Source organism: Ovis aries, chromosome 25, assembly GCF_016772045.2.
Source record: "Ovis aries strain OAR_USU_Benz2616 breed Rambouillet chromosome 25, ARS-UI_Ramb_v3.0, whole genome shotgun sequence".
NCBI classification, from domain to species: domain Eukaryota; kingdom Metazoa; phylum Chordata; class Mammalia; order Artiodactyla; family Bovidae; genus Ovis; species Ovis aries.
This window is the reverse complement of record NC_056078.1, coordinates 2881501-2901924: the sequence shown is the minus strand read 5'-3', so window position 1 is coordinate 2901924 and position 20424 is coordinate 2881501. Positions and strand designations below refer to the sequence as shown.

At 40.0% G+C, this 20424-nt stretch overlaps 1 long non-coding RNA gene across 1 annotated transcript in view; it reads left to right on the top strand.

Annotated features, from left to right (window-relative positions):
- The window catches only part of LOC132658664 (uncharacterized), a 54853-nt gene extending 34693 nt beyond the window's left edge, over nucleotides 1–20160 (top strand). Inside the window, exon 3 of the long non-coding RNA XR_009598588.1 lies at nucleotides 19993–20160. This is a non-coding gene — a long non-coding RNA (uncharacterized LOC132658664). The remainder of the gene's footprint in view (nucleotides 1–19992) is intronic.
- Nucleotides 20161–20424: the final 264 nt, after the last annotated feature.

Genomic DNA, 20424 nt, shown 5'->3' with positions numbered 1-20424 from the left:
AATGATTCTCAAGAGGCATAGAAGAGACTTTGTGTATACGGTGTTCTAGGAAAAACAGTGCAGATCTGAGAGTCTTAGGAGTCCTGAAAGGCATACAAGAAGTACTGCACTAGATTCAGTAAGGCTTCATGGAAACTGCTATTCACCTAACTTCTTTGAAGGGGAAAACTGGACCTTAATTTGAGACGAGTGTTCATGTATAGATAGTTTACCCTTTATCTAGGAAATGCAGTGGAATGAACTTCAGACCATAGTTCCTGCCCTGGTAAGGCCTAGAAATGGGCCTCCCTGGTGGCTCAGATGGTAAAGAATTTGCCTGTCATGCAAGAGACTCAGGTTCAATCCCTGAGTTGGGAAGATCCCCTGGAGGAAGAAGTGGCAACCCACTCCAGTAATCTTGTCTGGGAAATCCCGTGGATAGTGGAGCCTGGTGAGCTATAGTCCATGGATTTGCAAAGAGTTGGATATGACTGAAGGACTAATAACATATATAGGAATGTTCAGGGAAAATCAGCACTATTTTCAAGCTGGATCTAATTTGTTTCTGTGTGAGATAAATTAGCATCAGATAGGAGTTCCCAGAATGAGTTTTAGACACAAGGTATTTTTTCAGTGTAGCTCAGGTTTACTCACTGAGGCAGACCAGCATTGCACATAAGAGCTGCTAGAGCTGTGTTCTTGAGGTTGTTTGAGAACTTTGCTAATCTAGCTATCCAAGGAAGAAAGAAGTGCTTTGCTCTTCAGTTCGCACACAAAGAGTTGATCTCAATGACCTTTCACACTCGATACTGCTCGGGAGCCAACAGAAGAGACTTTCAGTGCTCAGAGTTCTTCCAGGGAAAATGGTGCAGATGTGAAAGTCCTAAACATCTTGAAAGGCATACTACAGTTATTGCAATAGATTGAGAAAGGCTTCTTGGAAACTGTTGAATAAATAACTTTTTTGATGATAGAAACCAGACCTTATTTTGAGGCTGCTGCTGCTAAGCCGCTTCAGTCGTGCTTGACCCTGTGTGACCCCATAGATGACAGCCCAGCAGGCTCCCCGTCCCTGGGATTCTCCAGGCAAGAACACTGGAGTGGCTTGCCATTTCCTTCTCCAATGCATGGAAGTGAAAAGTGAAAGTGAAGCTGCTCAGTTGTGCTCACTCTTAGCGACCCCATGGACTGCAGCCTACCAGGCTCCTCCGTCCCTGGGATTTTCCAGGCAAGAGTACTGGAGTGGGGTGCCCTTGCCTTCTCCGTATTTTTTTTTTTTTGAGGCTACTGGTCATGTTCAGTTTGCCCTTTAGCTGGAGAGTGCTGTGGGATGAGCTCCTAGCAAGGAATTGCAAACACTCGGTTTCTTAGGAGAAAACTCACTTGTTCTCCCAGAGGCATTCCAGCACTGAAGAGAAGACCGCAATAATAGTGATTTCCAGGAAGCTTTAAAACCACAGCTCTCCAGCTTTCAAGTGCGGAAAATTGTGTCTTTGTCATCAGACCACAATTTCAAAGTTGACACACAGCATATCTACCTGCAGTTTCTGACCAGCGAAAAGTGACATCTGGGACACACAGAACCCTGCCATGAATAAACTTGTGGAGGCAGGGAGGTCTGCATGTGGTGAACTGCATGTCCTAGTTACTGCCCTGGTTAGGCCAAGCTGCCTTCAGATCTTCCAAAGGCCTAGGAATGTTCAGGGAAATTCTGTGCTGTTTCCAGGCTGCATCTAAAATCTGTTTTCTGCTTGAGACAGATAGGCATCAGGTGTGAGCTCCCAGAATGAATTGTAAGCACAGAAGTTCTTTTTTTTTTTTTTTTTTTTCCTGGTGCAGTTCGGCTTTAATCACTGAGGCAAAATGGCATTGCACATGAAAAGTACAACAGACCGCAGCTGGACGTGTGGTCCTGGGACTGTTTGGAAGCTTTGGAAATCTAAGAATCCAAGGAAGAAAAAATGCTTTGCCCTTCTCTCCACTCACAAAGTGTTGATCCCAATAACCTCTGGGACTTGATGCTGCTCCGGGGCTAAGAAAAATACTTAGGTGCACAGTGTTCTTTCAGGGAAAACATTGCAGATACAAGAGTCCTAGGATTCCTGAAAGGAATACTAGAGTTACTGCGTGAGACTGAGTAAGGCTTCTGGGAAACTACTTTATGAATAACTTTGTTGTCTGGAAAATCTGCACCTTACTTTGAGGCTTCTTGTAATGTTTAGATACAGAGTTCTGTGGGATGAGCTCTTAACAAGGAGTTGGAAGTACCCTGTTTCTTTGGAGAAACGTCACTTGTATTCGCAGAGGCATTCCTGTACTGAAGAGAATGCAGGCAAGAACAGTGATTTCCAGGAGGCTTTGCGGTCCCAACTCTCTACCTTTCAAGTGGGGAAAATGCTTCTTCTGCCATTCAGTTCAGTTCAGTTCAGTTGCTCACTCGTGTCCGACTCTTTGTGACCCCATGGACTTTACAGCACGCCAGGCCTCCCTGTCCATCACCAACTTCTGGAGCTTGCTCAAACTCATGTCCATAGAGTCGGTGATGCCATCCAACCATCTTATCCTCTATTGCCCCTTCTTCTCCTGCCTTCAATCTTTCCCAGCATCAGCGCCTTTTCCAGTGAGTCAGTTCTTCACATCAGGTGGCCAAAATACTGGAGCTTCAGCTTCAGCATCAGTTCTTCCAATGAATATTCAGGACTGACTTCCTTTAGGATTGACTGGTTTGATTGACTGCTTTGCCATTAGGTCCCAATTTTAAATATTTATTTTTAGCTGTCCTCTAGTCTTTATTAATCGTTTCAGAGCATTGAAAATAAAGGCAAACATATTAATTGTTTTTTGAAAGCAAGTATAACATTGATTCCTCAACCTGACAAAGTAAGTACAAAAATGAAATTATAGAACAATATCACTTATAAATATTGATGCAAAAGTACTAAACAGATTATTCATAAACTGAATCAGACGCAATGTTAAAAAACCAATGCACCTTAAACAAATGATATTTTTTCCAGAAATGCAAGCTTAGTTCAACATGAGGAAATCCACTGGTATAACAATACACTTAAGGAAAAAATCATGTAAGTATCTCCACAGATTCTGAAAGACCTTTCATAGAAATCAACACCCATGCCTGGTATATCAGTTAAGAAAACAAGAGTGAATGGTTACTTCTCCTTATGATAAAATATTTTGTATGCTTGAATCCTAAAGTCAGCATCTTAGGTGATGGGAAAACACTAGAGGCATTTCCACAAAGGCAAGATGACCACTATCTTCATTACTGCTCCACAGTTGTACTAGAGGTATCAGCAATTAGAGAAATCAATTAGAAGCATAAGTTATAGAGAAAGAGAATCAAAACCATCTCAATTTGCACATGATATGATAATAAAATAGGAACACCATAGAAAATCAATGATAATAGTAAATCAAACAAGAAAAGAAATTTTAAGATAGCAGGGTAAAAACTTGATGTACAGAAATCAATAGCTTTCTTCTACATAAATAAAAACCAGTTAGAGGGAACAACAGCAACAAAGAAGATAAAATACTTAGAAATAAACTTAGCAAGAAACAGGCAAATCCTACCTGAAGAAAACTTTAAAACACTTCTGCAAGACACAGAAGTAGTTTCAAGCAAATAGAAAGACATCCCTTGATCTTGGATGGGTTAACATCATAAAAAAAGCCAGTTTCTCCAAAGTTAATCTATGACTTTAACATGATCCCAGTGAAAATACAAATAAGCTTTTTTATGGAGTGAGACAAGTGATATGTCAGTCCATATGAAAAATCAGACATAAAATAACCATTAAAATCATGAGAAATAAAAGTTACAAGGGGAAACAGCTCTACCAGACTTTAAAATGAAGGATAAACCCTCTATAATTATACTAGTGTGTTATTGGTGCATGAAGAAGCAAAATAGCAATGGAATGACTGCAAAGTCTGGAAGCAGAGCCAATTACATGTGGAATTTAGTGTATGATAAATGGCCACCCATTCCAGTATTCTTGCCTGGGAAATCCCATGGACAGAGAGGCCTGGCAAGCTACAGTCCATGGGGTTGCAAAGAGGTGGACACGACTTAGCAACTAAACAACAAGAAAGGTGGCATCTCATATCATGGGAGCAGAGATAAACTTTTTAACATATTGTGTTGGAATAACACTTTGAAAAAAGATGAAATTTGAAAAAGATAAAGTTAGATGTACATCTTCCCCTGCACAAGAATAAACTCCAAACGAATCTGAGACCTAACTATAAAAAAAATGACATCATAAAAATACTAGAGGAAAACATGGGTGAATTTTCCAGCAACATAGGTGTGAGGAAGTTTTCTAATTGTGGCTCAAAATCCGGATGTGGTAAAAGAAAAGATTGATACATTTGATTACATGAAACTAATTACTTTAACATGAACACTGTTGGCATGGCAAACAAACAGAGCCACAAAAGACCCCACCTTAAGCATAATCAAAACACAAATGACAAAGTGGGAGAAAACATTTGCAAAATACATCAGAAATAAAGGATTAACATCTTTAATATATGGGCTTTCCCAGTGGCTCATCAATAAAGAATCTGTCTGCAATGCAGGAGACCTGGGTTCGATCCCTGGGTCAGGAAGATCCCCCGGAGGAGGAAATGGCGACCCACTCCAGTGTTCTTGCCTGGAAAATCCCATGGACAGAGGACCCTGGTGAGCTACAGTCCACAGGGTCGCAAAGAGTCGGACATGACTGAAGGGACTGAGCGTACATCCTTAATATATAAAGCACTATTGAAATTGGAGGAGAAGGAAACCAAATAGAAAAATAGGCAGAAGAAATGAAAAGATAATTCACCTGTAAGATAAACAAATGGCTTTTAAACATATGAAAACATGTTCAGTGTCAGTCCTAATTAGAGAAAAGCAAATTAAAATGACTCTGAGATAACATGTTTCACCTGTCATTTGGCAGAATTGACTAAGCTTGATAACTCAGCCTATTGGCCATTCATGTACATTACTGTTGGGAATGCAAGTAGGTACAACTGTTTGGAGGGAAAACTTGGCAATATTTATCACAACTACCTGTGTGTTTTCATTTTGACCAAAGATTCCACTAATAAGAATTAACCCTGAAGATATACCTTAAAAGTATGAAAATACTCCTGCACAAGATTATTCACTCCAGAATTATTTGTAGTTGCAAATTTCTGGAAGTAACCTAATTCCAAAACTTGGTGTGGACTGGTTGAGTGACCACTGGTAAATACAGTCAATGGAGTATACTACACAACTACAAAAAACGAGGGGAATGACTATGAAGTGACAAATGATAACTTCTAAGATATAAAAATGACAATTAGAGGGCAGAAGAACCAGTCCAGTCTAAAGGAGATCAGTCCTGGGTGTTCTCTGGAAGGACTGATGCTAAAGCTGAAACTCCAATACTTCGCCACCTCATGTGAAGAGTTGACTCATTGGAAAAAACTCTGATGCTGGGGGGGATTGGGGGCAGGAGGAGAAGGGGACGACAGAGGATGAGATGGCTGGATGGCATCACAGACTCGATGGACATGAGTTTGGGTGAACTCCGGGAGTTGGTTATGGACAGGGAGGCCTGGTGTGCTGCGATTCATGGGGTCACAAAGAGTCGGACACGACTGAGCGACTGAACTGAACTGAACTGAGAATATCTCATAGAGTGGTGGGAGCAGGGTTTGATTAGGGGCGCAGAAGTGTTCTAAAATTGGATGGTGGTGATGGTTGCACGTTACATACTTTTACTAAAACTTACCAGATCCTACACCTGCAGAGGGTGAATTTTATGATACAAAAATATACCTAAGCAAAGCTGTAAAAACAAGAGAACATTTTTAGTATGTTACTGTTGTTTAATAAAGGAGGTAAAATTAAAATGTATATATGAATCTGTGTATTTTAGCAAAAAAGAAAAATTGGAAGGGTAAACTAGAATCTAATGAGATTGGTTACCTATGTGGGTGGTTGGGACCAGAGTTGAAAGAAGGGGAGGATGAGAATGGGTCAGAAGAATAACAAGTAGAATTTCTCTGAGTATGACTTTATGTGTTTTTTTGATATTTATAATCATGTTGATATTTCACAACTCAAAAAAAAAAGTGAGAGAAAAACATTAAGACCCAATGTGGAATGAATACAGAAACAGAGTGAGTCTAGATATATTTCAAATAGATAATAAACCTCGCTGAGGGTGAAGCCAGCTCTCCAAGCAACTTTTGCACTCAGTATTTTGACCATACATCCTCAGGCTAATAACAAAAAAAATAGTTGTAAGCAAATACATTGTTACTTTCATTAGTAGGTTTGTTTTTAAAGGTGTTATGGACTTGTAGTTGTGAAATTACTTTGTTTCTCTTGAAGACTGAAGAATTATATAAATGTATTGTCAGTAATGGAAGCCAGTTTTCTCCAAATCAGTGGAGGAAGATACATGTACTAGAAGGTGGAAGGCTAGCATTAGTCCCGTGATGTTGGATTGGAATTTAAGATTTGGCACACATGGAAACCTTCAAATATATGTGCAAGTGCACTGATGTGGCTGTGTCTGCCAAAAGAGCCTAAAAGCCATGACACCCCAGTAGCAAGCCAAAGACCCACATCTTTCTCGGTAAATAATTTCTTCACTAAAAGGTACCAGGGATCTTCAGAACTATGGCTAATTGCAGGGCTAGGGCATAAAGAGGACACAACGATAGGCCCCAGTTTTAAAGTTGATCCATAGCATATTTACCTGCAGTTTCTGAGCAGCAAAAAGAGATATATGCAGCACACAGACTTCTTCCATGATAAACTTGTGGAGGCTGAGAGGTCTGCATGAGATGAACTGCATACCCCAATTTCTGCTCTGGAGAGGACTAGTTACTGCCCTGGTGGTGCCTTTGGAGTTTCCAGCACCTAGCAATATTCAGGGGAAAGCTGCACCATTTTCAGGCTAGATCTAAAGCAAGAGACCTCAGATATGCAAATGACACCACCCTTATGGCAGAAAGTGAAAAAGAACTAAAGAGCCCTATGATGAAAGTGAAAGAGGAGAGTGAAAAAGTTGGCTTAAAGCTCAACATTCAGAAAACGAAGATCATGGCATACAGTCCCATCACTTCACGGCAAATAGATGGAGGAACAGTGGAAACAGTGGTGGATTTTTATTTTGGGGGGCTCCAAAATCACTGCAGATGGTGACTGCAGCCATGAAATTAAAAGAAGCTTGCTCCTTGGAAGAAAAGTTATGACAAACCTAGACAGCATACTAAAAAGCAGAGACATTACTTTGTCAACAAGTGTCCATCTAGTCAAGGTTACAGTTTTCCCAGTAGTCATGTATGGATGTGAGAGTTGGACTATAAAGAAAGATGAGTGCTGAAGAATTGATGCTTTTGAACTGTGTTGTTGGAGAAGACTCTCGAGAGACCCTTGGATTGCGAGGAGATCCAACCAGTCCATCCTAAAGGAGATCAGTCCTGGGTGTTCATTGGAGGGACTGATGGTGAAGCTGAAACTCCAATACTTTGGCTACCTGCTGCAAAGAACTGACTCATTTGAAAAGACTCTGATGCTGGGAAAGATTGAAGGCAGGAAGAGAAGGGGACAACAGAGGATGAGATGGTTGGATGGCATCACCGACTCGATGGAAGTGAGTTTGAGTGAACTACGGGAGATGGTGATGGACAGAGAGGCGTGGCGTGCTGCGATTCATGGGATAGCAAAGAGTCAGACACGACTGAGTGACTGAACTGAACTGAGTTGAACTGAAGAGTGTTGCTCGATTCTTTTGGTCAGCTTCTCCAATGCTGTTGCTTTCTCCCTCAGACCTTGTGGATTTGGGTCCCAAGGCTTCCACATAGGCATTTCTTTTTTTGTTTTGTTTCAATTTTTAATTTATTTATTTTTGGTTACACTGGGTCTCTGTTGCTGCACATGGGCTCTCTGTAGTTGCAGTGAGAGGGGGCTACTCTTTGTTGTGGTGAGGGACAGTGGCCTCTCTTGTTGTGGAGATGGCCTCTAGGCATGAAAGCTTCAGTAGTTAGGGACCACAGGCCCTAGAGCCTGAGTGGTTGCACACACGCTTAGTTACTCCACTGCATGTGGAATCTTCCCAAATCAGGGATCAAACCCAAGTCCTCTGCATTGGCAGGCAGACTCCTATCCACTCTGCCACCAGGGAAGTCTCATATTAGCATTTCTTGGCTGCAGAACAAACCAGGTTAAGTGGATGTGCCTCAAGGTGCCATCCCTAAGAGGGACAGTAATGATTGGGACCCAGTCTTATTCAGGGTTTTCAAGGGAAGGAACTGAAGCGCTGTGAGCTTTGCCAAGACTGCCCCTTCCCTCATCTCAGAGCCATCAGCCCACTCCCAGGTCTACCAGGCTTCTCCATTCATGAGTCTGTTGTTTTTGTTCCTGCCATGAGCCCAATTTCCCATAGATACCCTGTTTTCTTCCTCTCAGTGGTTCTCTGTGAGTAGAATGAGCCTCTTCCTCCGTGTGGACCTGAAGAGGATATGGGTCTCTTTCTAGCTTCTCTCCTTGTTGCTTGTCCTTGCCCAGAGATGGCTGTGCACCCAGTGCAGAGGTAGAGAGACCAAGCACCTCTCGGTCGTGATCCACTAAGCTACGCTAAACCCTTCCTTGCCGTTGTTGAGGTTCCTTCCTTCAGACTTGTGAAAGGATCCTGGGCTCTGATGATCCCACAGTCCTCTTGTTATCCTTCCCTTGATTTGACCCAAAGGCCAGGGCAGTAGAGCCCCATCTCTACTGATGGGGCTGGAGGGAGTATGGCCAAATTCCCTGGCCTGTGCTTTAGCCAGGACCTACCCTCCCTCCTTGTCCAACAGGCAGTAGACCCGATGTTAGCTCCCATGTTGCTCCCCAGGCTGCCACCAACACGCTTGGCCTGAGCCCTGCCCTCACTCTGCCCAAGCCCAGCATCCCAGTGGGAACTCCAAACCAAGCTCCTATTCTGCCCCCACACAGATGGAGCCCGGACTCCAAGCTACATCCTGGTACCAGATGAGGGATCTGCCTGGGTATCCATCCAGGATGCCAGAATCTTTCAACCAAACAGGCAGACCTGTTCTGGGAGGCTGTCTAGGGGCAGCTCCCAAGCTTGCTCTCTATGGCTTAGAGACACTCGGGTGCTTACACACACTGGTGATTAGTGACATAGCAGATATCACAGTCAGCTTTCAAAGGGAAACTCGAGGATGGATTCAAGCCTCTGCTTACCCTGGACCCATCCCTCCCTGCTGTGGAGACCCCTCTGTCTCACTGGTCCCCACAGTTCCTACATCACATTCTCACCTGTAGACCTGGTTTGTGGAGCTAATTCTGTTGGTCTTGACTTGCCATTTGCTTTGTCTTCTTTCAGTCTTCCTTAGGTATTCATTTTGGAGATACTGAATCACATGAAAAAGAAAATTGTGTCACATAGACAGATGTCCCCCTTGCACTTTCTTCTCCAAGTGGAGGTGATGGGGAAACCAATAAGCACCTTCTTCTTTGCACAAACCGATATCCCAGGATGAGACACTGACCACCCACTGCCGAGATGACATATTATATTGTAACCATCAAACTTGCTAAGAGACTATATCTTAGTTTTTTCAAAACATAATAATGAAATAATAATAACTATTGGTATAATGGTAATCATGATATAATACATAAGTGTATCAAAACACCACGTTGTACACCTTAAATTGAAATTATATTATATGTTAAACTTATTACAAGGAAAAAAGAAATGCAAAAAGTATCATCAATACCAAAACAGATCTGGCAGAAGTTTTCCGTGAGTTGGAAGACAGTAAGATGAAAATATCCACTCAGAGAGAAAAAAGAAACAGAGTGAAGAATGGCTATGTGATCTACAGGATAAAATTAAATGAAACATTCTGTGAATTATGAAATCTTAGAAGGAAAAGATAGAGACAAAAGGCTTACTTAAAGAAACAGTGGCTGAGAACTTTCCAAATCAGGGGAGAGATTTGAACATCCTAGTTCATGAGCTCATATGAAACCAGATGAACTCAAATAATCATCTCAAGCATCTTTTCTGACCACAAAGCTATAAGATTAGACAGAAATTACAGGGGAAAAACCATAAGAAAGATGAACATATGGAGGCTAAGCAATACGCTTCTGAATAACAAAGGGGTCACTGAAGAAATCAAAGAGGAAATTAAAAAATACCTAGAAGCAAATGATAATGAAAATACAACTCAAAACCTATGGGCTGTAGTAAAAGTAGTTCTAAGAGGGAAGTTTATAGCAATATGAGCCTACCGCAAAAAAACAAAAAACAAAAAACAAAAACAAGAGAAACATCAAATAAACAACCTAACCTTACATCTAAAGCAACTAGAAAAAGAAGAACCAAAAATCCCCAAAGTTAGTAGAAGGAAAGAAATCATAAAGATCGGAGCACATATAAATGAAAAAGAAATGAAAGAGACAATAGCAAAGATCAATAAAACTAAAAGCCGGTTGTTTGAGAAGATAAACAAAATTTACAAATCATTAGCCAGACTCATCAAGGAAAAAAGGGAGAAGATTCAGATCAATAAAATTAGAAATGAAAAGGGAGAAGTTACAACTGGCAACACAGAACTACAAAGGATCATAAGAGACTACTACAAGCAACTATATGGCAATAAAATAGACAATCTGGAAGAAGTGGGCAAATTCTTAGAAAGGTATAACCTTCCAAAACTGAACCAGGAAAAAGGAGAAAATATGAATCGGCCAATCACATTAAAAACTATATTTAAAATCTTCCAACAAAGAAGAACCAAGGGCCAGATGGCCTCACAGCTGAATTCTACCAAAAATTTAGAGAAGAACTAATACCTATCCTGCTCAAATTCTTCCAGAAAATTGCAGAGGAAGGAAAACTTCCAAACACATTCTATGATGTCACCATCAAACTGATATCAAAATCAGACAAAGGTGCTACAAAAAAAAAAAAAAAAAAAGAAAGAAAGAAAGAAAGAAACTATAGGCCAATATCACTGATGAACATAGATACAAAAATCCTCAACAAAATTCTAGCAAACAGAATCAAACAGCACATTAGAAGTATCGTACATCATGATCAAGTGGTCTTTATCCCAGGGATGCCAGGATTCTTCAGTATATGCAAATCATTCAATGGAATACACTGTATTAACAAATTGAAAGTTAAAACCATATGCAGAGAAAGCTTTTGAGGAAATTCAATACCCATTTATGATAAAACTCTCCAGAAAGTAGGCATAGGAGAAATATATCTCAACATAACAAAGGCCATATACAACAAACCCAAAACAAGCATTATTCTCAATGATGAAAAGCTGAAAGCATTTCCTCTAAGATCAGGAATAAGACAAGGATGCTCACTCTCACCACTATTATTCAACACAGTTTTGGAAGTCCTAGCCACAGCAATCAGAGAAGAAAAATAAATAAAAGGAATCCATACTGGAAAAGAAGAAGTAAAACTCTCACTGTTTGCAGATGACATGATATACATAGAAAACCCTAAAGATGCCATCAGAAAATTACTAGAACTAATCAATGAATATAGTAAAGTCACAGGATATAAAATTAATGGACAGAAATCCCTTGTACTTTTATACACTAACAAGGAAAAATCAGAAAGAGAAATTAAGAAAACAATCCCATTCACCACTGCAACAAAAAGGATAAAATACATAGGAATAAATCTACCTAAAGAGACAAAAGATTAGTATGCAGAAAACTGTAAGACACTGATGAAAGAAATCAAAGATGGCACCAACAGATGGAGAGATATACTATTTTTTGGGGTTGGAAGAATCAGTATAGTGAAAACTGAGTATACCACCCAAAGCAATCTATAAATTCAATGCAATTACTATCAAACTACCAATGGTATTTTCCCCAGAACTAGAACAACAAATTTCACAATTTGTATGGAAGCACAAAAGACCCTGAATAACAAAAGTAATCTTGAGAAAGAAGAATGCAGTTAGAGGAATTAACCTTCCTGACTTCAGACATTACTGCAAAGTTACAATCATCAAGGCAGTATGATACCTGCACAAAAAAGGAAATGTAGACCAATGGAACAAGATACAAAGCCCTGAGATAAACCTAGGCACCTATGGGCACCTTTGGGCACCTTATCTTTGACCAAGGAGGCAAGAATATACAATGGAGAAAAGATAGTCTCTTCAATAAGTGATGCTGGGAAAACTAGATCATTCTTTAATACCATACACAAAAATAAGTTTGAAATGGATTAAAGAAATGAATGTGAGATGAGACACTACAAAACTCCTAGAGGAAAACATAGGCAGAGCACTCTTTGACATAAATTGTAGCAATATCTTCTTCTATCTCCCAGAATAATGGAAATAAAAACAATACACAAATGGGACCTATTTATTTATTTTTTTTTTTTATTTTTATTTATTTATTTATTTATTTTTTTATTTTTTATTTATTTATTTATTTTTTTTTATTATTTTTTTTTTATTTATTTTTTTTTTTAATTTTTAAAATTTTAAAATCTTTAATTCTTACATGCATTCCCAAACGGACCTATTTAAACTCAACAGCTTTTGCGCAGCAAAGGAAAGAATAAATCAAAGGAAAAGGCAACCCACAGATTGGGAGAAAATATTTGCAAATGATGTGATAAACAAGGGATTCAGTTCAGTTCAGTTCAGTCACTCAGTCGTGTCTGATTCTTTGTTACCCCATGAATTGCAGCACGCCAGGCCTCCCTGTCCATCACCAACTCCTGGAGTTCATTAAAACTCACGTCCATCGAGTCGGTGATGCCATCCAGCCATCTCATCCTCTGTTGTCCCCTTCTCCTCCTGCCTCCAATCCTCCCAGCATCAGAGTCTTTTCCAATGAGGCAACTCTTCACATGAGGTGGCCAAAGTATTGGAGTTTCAGCTTCAGCATCAGTCCTTCCAATGAACACCCAGGACTGATCTCTTTTAGGATGGACTAGTTGGATCTCCTTGCAGTCCAAGGGACTCTCAAGAGTCTTCTCCAACACCACAGTTCAAAAGCATCAATTCTCCAGCACTCAGCTTTCTTCACAGTCCAACTCTCACATCCATACATGACCACTGGAAAAACCATAGCCTTGACTAGACAGACTGTTGTTGGCAAAGTAGTGTCTCTGCTTTTGCATATGCTTTCTAGGTTGGTCATAACTTTCCTTCCAAGGGATTAGTCCCCCAAATTTACAAACAGCTCATGATGCTTAACAGCATCAAAACAAACAGCCCAAACAGCAAATAAGCAGAAGAGCTAAATAGACATATATCCAAAGAAGATATACAGGTGACCAAGAGGCACATGAAAAGATGTTCAGCATCACTAATTATTAGAGAAGTGCAAATCAAAACTACAATGAGATATCACCTCATATCAGCTAGAATGGCTATCATCAAAAAATCCACGAACAAAAAATGCTGCAGAGGTTGTGCAGAGAAGGGAACCCTCCTACACTGTTGGTGGAAATAGAAATTGATACAGCCACTATGGAAAACAGTATTGAGGTTCCTTGAAAACCTAAAAGTTTAGTTACCATATGACCCTGCAATTCTACTTCTGTATATATATCCAGAGGAAAAGAAAACATGATCCAAAAGGATACATGTACTCTGGTGTTCCTAGCAGCACTGTTTACAACAGTCAAGACGTGGAAGTAACCATTGACAAAGGAATTGGTAAAGAAGATGTGGTATATATATACAATGGAATATTACTCATCCATTAAAAAGAATGAAAGAATGTAATTTGCAACAACATGGTTGGACCTAGAGAGTATCATACAGAGGGAAGTTAACTCAGAGAAAGAGAAATATCTTATGATATCCCTTATATGTAAAATCTAACAAGAAATGATATGAATGAACTTAAAAAAACAGAAAAGACTCACAGATTGAGAGAATGAACTTATGGTTGCCAGGGAAAGGATGGGGGGAAGGGATAGTTGGGGTGTTTGGGATGGACACGTACACACTACTATATTTAAAATGGATAGCCAACAATGACGTTCTGTATAGCACATGGAACTGTGATCAATGTTATGCGGCAGACTGGATAGGAGGGGAGTTTGGAGGAGAATGGATATACGTATGTGTATGGCTGAATCCTTTTGCTGTTCACCTGAAACTATTGCTTGCTCCTTGAAAGAAGGAGCTATGACCAAACTATACAGCATATTAAAACCAGAGACATTACTTTGCCAACAAAGGTCCATCTAGTCAAGGCTATGCTTTTTCCAGTAGTCAGGCGTGGATGTGAGAGTTGGACCATAAAGAAAGCTGAGCACTGAATCATTGATACTTCTGAACTGTGGTGTTGGAGAAGACTCTCGAGAGCCCCTTGGACTGCAAGGAGATCCAACCAGTCCATCCTAAAGGAAATCAGTCTTGAACTGGACTGATGCTGAAGCCGAGGCTCCAATACTTTGCCCATCTGATGAGAAGCAATTATTCGTTGGATAAAAGACCCTGATGCTGAGAAAGATTGAAGGCAGGAGGAGAAGGGGACAACAAGGGATGAGATGGTTGGATGGCATTACCGACTCAATGGACATGAGTCTGCGCAAGCTCCAGGAGGTGGTGATGGACAGGGAAGCTTGGCGTGCTGCATTCAATGGGGTCGCAAAGGGTCGGACACGACTGAGCGACTGAACTGAACTGAAACCATTGCAGCATTGTTTTGTGTGTGTGTGTGTGTGTGTGTGTGTGTGTGTGTGTGTGTTTACTTTACAATACTGTATTGGTTTTGCCATACATTGACATGAATCTACCACAGGTGTACTTGAGTTCTCAATCCTGAGCCCCCCTCCCACCTCTCTCAACTATTACTTTTCAAAAAAAAAAAAAAAGACCCTATTTTTAAAGCAAACACCATATATATATTTTTTTGTGGTTGTTGTTGATTTTAAATAATTCTTGTGACTTTGTTTGTTTTTCTTCTTCTTCTTTTCTTTAATATTGTAGTTTTGAAAATCCAACCTCTTCTCTAGATTTTTAATCTTTGCTTTTTGGTATTTGTTATCAATTTTGTACCTTTAAAAACCCATTCTTCAGTACCCATTTTTACTTGAGAGCGAGATTACTGGCTTGACCACTCTCTCCTTCTCTGGACTCTCCCTGTTTCTCCACCAGGTTGCCTCTGTCTCCTCCCTCCCTCTTCTCTTCTCTACTGAACTCTGTGAATCTCTGTGTGTTCCAGACGGTGGAGAACACTTAGGGAACTGGTCACTGGCTGGATCTGTCTCTCTCCTGTTCATTTCCCTCTTTTATCCTCTTGGCCACCTCTGTCTCCTTCCTCCCTCTCCTCTTCTCTGTTTAACTCTGTGAACATCTCTGAGAGGTCCAGACTGTGGAGTGCACATAAGGAAGTGATTACTGGCTAGCTCGCTCTCTCCTCTTTTGATCCCACCTCATCTCATTCCAGTCACCTCTAACTCCCCCTCCCTCTTCTCTTCTTCATGTAACTCTGTGAACCTCTCTGGGTGTTCCTCAATGTGGAGAAACTTTTCATCTTTAGCCTAGATGTTTTATCATCAGTGCTGCATAGATGGAGAAGTCTTGAGGCTACTGTAAAAATAATATTGCAACATTGTTAATTTGCCATACCCCAATACAAAATAAAAAGTTTTTTTTAAAGAAAAACATCTACCTTTTTCTATCATTGGGAAAATAAAGTCATTGAGACAAATTTATTAGGCAGAACCACCAGTGGTAAAGAAGTAAATGTTTGCAAGTTCTAAATACTTGAAATTTCAGCAAGAAAAGAGGACACATCTGCTAACCTGCTTCACGATATTTACCTGAGAATGTGCCACTTATTTCTCTTCTTCCTCCATTTCTAGGTTTCTTTCTCAGGCCATATTGTGCAGCTAAATTACAGCTGTACCTCTTTGAAGGTGTCAGCACAGACCCTTCATCTGCTACCCTCTCCCTCAGAGGTAGAAGGCCCATGAAGTGCAGAAAAGGTCATTCCCTTCTGTTCTTTATCACCTGAGAGATTCAGGGAAAAAATGAGTCCCTACTTAAAAAAAAAAACTTATTTTCTCCTGCTTGTTTTCACATACCTTGCTTTCCCATAGTCAATCACTAAAATTGCTACAGCAACTGGAAACGTGACTTGCAAAGATCTAACCTTCTCACACAGGTTATCTTTCTTAGCTTACCTTGAACCAAAGATTGCACTCAACTGTCACACCAGAGGTATATCTGAGAGCCATTTTTCTTACCTGTGGCTTAACCCTGGAATTGCCTGGAGCGTGTAGTTTAAAAATTATTTTTAATCTATGGTAGTCATATTGTTCACCTGAAACAATGTCCGCAAAACTTGAATCAAGTATTATTGTAGGTCAACTGCAACTTGTAGGTCAATTATACCTCATCAAAAAAAATGTGCTTGGGCAGAATCTGTGAAAGTGGTCACAGGGGGTAGTGGTTATTAAAACTCACTAGATCATCTTTATTGTAAGCTTAGAGTGATAAGCATGTATGTAAATCTTGCCTCTCAAATTTTAATATTCATACAAAGCTTTCAGGAAGCATGAAGGATATTGCGGTTTGCAGGTTTGGAGTGGGGTCCATGAATTGGCATCTTTATCACGTTTCTTCCTTGTGATTATGCTTCTCCCAGACCTGTTTTCAGTAGCACCACCCTAGAGGAGACAGGCGCACCACATTTCAGCCCCTTCCACCAACCAGCTTATTGCAACACGCTACTATTGGTTCACTAAAGACCACCATAACCATTTTGAAGGATCGCATGTTTGACTGGTACTTTAAAGTTTACAGAAGTTTAATAAAGGCTGTAACATGTTGGTAAATCTCTACTTGGAAAACAACATGTATATAGTCATTAGGACAATGATTGTTGAGCATTTGCTATGTGTTTACAAGTAGGTTGTGTTGCACTGGAAACCTCACAGCTATTATTTGAGTTAGTACTCATAATAGTCCAAAACCTGGGAGTTGGGCACTAGAAATCTCATAACAATAATGAGGGTGTAGATACTGGGACTCACCTGTTTCTTCTATTTCCCTCTCATTGATTTTTGTTAAATGCTTGATGTAATAGAAGCTAACTGTAGACGACTGGAGTTATACAGAAGGGGAGGGTATATTAGAAGTTCAGAGAGTTTTTATTTTTATGTATACTTTTACTTTTTTTTGCTAAAATGATAAAGTTTTAAGTTTATAAGTAAAAGGCAATTAGTTTTTCTAATTGGTTATATTTTCTATACTCCCATCAGCAACACATGGTAATTTTAATTCCTCCCCAGTCTCACTAAAATTTGATGCTAGCAATTAAGTTTTTTAAATTTAAATATTTATTAGAAACTTGAGGTATCATCTCACTATTTTTTTCCTTGTGTTAAGCATAACAGATAAGGATAATATGATATAAATGAACATATATTATTCAGCTTTAAAACCAGGACATTTTTCCATCTGGGACAGCATGAGTGAACCTGAAGGACATTATGCCAAGTGAAATAAGCCAACAGAGAAAGAAGATACTATCTTACCTCAATTATATGTGGAATATACTAAAGTCCTACACAAATCAGAGTCTTGAAAGTCTATAACTTGCAGTGGGCATAATGGGAGATGTTGGTCACATTGTATAAAATTTGGTTATACAAGATGAATGAATTCTGGAGATCTAAGTACAGGCTCAGATCATGAACTCCTTATTACCAAATTCAGGCTTAAACTGAAGAAAGTAGGGAAAACTACTAGACCATTCAGGTAAGACCTAAATCAAATCCCTTATGATTATACAGTGGAAGTGAGAAACAGATTTAAGGGCCTAGATCTGATAGATAGAGTGCCTGAATGAGGCTCATGACATTGTACAGGAGACAGGGATCAAGACCATCCCCATGGAAAAGAAATGCAAAAAAGCAAAATGGCTGTCTGGGGAGGCCTTACAAATAGCTGTGAAAAGAAGAGAAGTGAAAAGCAAAGGAGAAAAGGAAAGATATAGGCATCTGAATGCAGAGTTCCAAAGAATAGCAAGAAGAGATAAGAAAGCCTTCTTCAGTGATCAATGCAAAGAAATAGAGGCAAACAACAGAATGGGAAAGACTAGAGATCCCTTCAACAAAATTAGAGATACCAAGGGAATATTTCATGCAAAGATGGGCTCGATAAGGACAGAAATGGTATGGACCTAACAGAAGCAGAAGATATTAAGAAGAGGTGGCAAGAATACACAGAAGAACTGTACAAAAAAACCTTCACAACCCGGATAATCATGATGGTGTGATCACTCATCTAGAGCCAGACATCCTGAAATGTGCAGTCAAGGGGGCCTTAGAAAGTATCACTACGAACAAAGCTAGTGGAGGTGATGGAATTCCAGTGGAGCTATTTCAAATCCTGAAAGATGATGCTGTGAAAGTGCTGCACTCAATATGCCAGCAAATTTGGAAAACTCAGCAGTGGCCACAGGACTGAAAAAGTCAGTTTTCATTCCAATCCCAAAGAAAGGCAATGCCAAAGAATGCCCAACTACTGCACAATTGCATTCATCTCACATGATAGTAAAGTAATGCTCAAAATTCTCCAAGCCAGGGTTCAGCAATATGTGAACTGTGAATTCCCTGACATTCAAGCTGGTTTTAGAAAAGGCAGAGGAACCAGAGATCAAATTGCCAACATCCACTGGATCATGGAAAAAGCAAGAGAGTTCCAGAAAACATCTATTTCTGCTTTATTGACTATGCCAAAGCCTTTGACTGTGTGGATCACAATAAACTGTGGAAAGTTCTGAAAGAGATGGGAATACAGACCACCTGACCTGCCTCTTGAGAAACCCGTATGCAGGTCAGGAAGCAACAGTTAGAACTGGACATGGAACAACAGACTGGGTCCAACCAGGAAAAGGAGTCCATCAAGGCTGTATTTTGTCACCCTGCTTATTTAACTTCTATGCAGAGTACACCATGAGAAACACTGGACTGGGAGAAACACAAGCTGGAATCAAGATTGCCGGGAGAAATATCAATAACCTCAGATAAGCAGATGACACCACCCTTATGGCAGAAAGTGAAGAGGAACTATAAAGCCTCTTGATGAAAGTGAAAGAGGAGAGTGAACAAGTTGGCTTAAAGCTCAACATTCAGAAAATGAAGATCATGGCATCTGGTCCCATCACTTCATGGGAAATAGATGGGGAAACAGTGGAAACAGTGTCAGACTTTAATTTTGGGGGGCTCCAAAATCACTGCAGATGGTGACTGCAGCCATGAAATTAAAAGACACTCCTTGGAGAAAAGTTATGACCAACCTAGATAGTATATTCAAAAGCAGAGACATTACTTTGCCAACAAAAGTCCATCTAGTCAAAACTATGGTTTTTCCAGTAGCCATGTAAGGATGTGAGAGTTGGACTGTGAAGAAGGCTGAGCACCGAAAAATTGATGCTTTTGAACTGTGGTGTTGGAGAAGACTCTTGAGGGTCCCTTGGACTGCAAGGAGATCCAACCAGTCCATTCTGAAGATCAACCCTGGGATTTCTTTGGAAGGAATGATGCTAAAGCTGAAACTCCAGTACTTTGGCCACCTCATGCGAAAAATTGACTCATTGGAAAAGACTCTGATGCTGGGAGGGATTGGGGGCAGGAGGAGAAGGGGACGACAGAGGATGAGATGACTGGATGGCATCACGGACTCGATGGACGTGAGTCTGAGTGAACTCCGGGAGTTGGTGATGGACAGGGAGGCCTGGCGGGCTGCGATTCATGGGGTCGCAAAGAGTAGGAGACCAGTGAGCGACTGAACTGAACTGAAGTACAGTCTGGTGAAACAGGGGACATCATTGGCTTGTTCCTGATATTACTGGGATAGATGATAGTTTTTTAGCGAGTTGCCTTTTTTAAACTAACTGATTTTGAGTATTTTCTACATGTAGAACTTAAGTGTTTCATATACACCTTTTCTTTCAATTCTCAGATCTAACTACTGTCTACTGAACTTGATCAAGAAGAAAATTTGCATTATTTGGTGTTGGACCGTGACAGTGAAGGACAGGGGAGCCTGGAGCACTGCAGTCCATGGGGTCACAAAGAGTTGGACATGATTTAGTGACTGAACATTGCAGAAATAAAATTTTGAACCTCATCATACAATACGTCATCAATTAAACCCAAATTATCACCCCCAAAAATGAAGATTAAAATTATCCCACTAAATATTTGAGAACTTACAAATATTTTTCTTTGTCAGCATTGTCTATTTTTGAATAAGTAACAGAATTGTGAATAAATATAATGCTGGACTGTACATATAAAGACAGTGATTTTCTTGATCAGTATATGTATCCACTGGCTATATTTTAATGCTTAAATGATGCCAGTGTTTGATAATTATATATATTTCCCTACA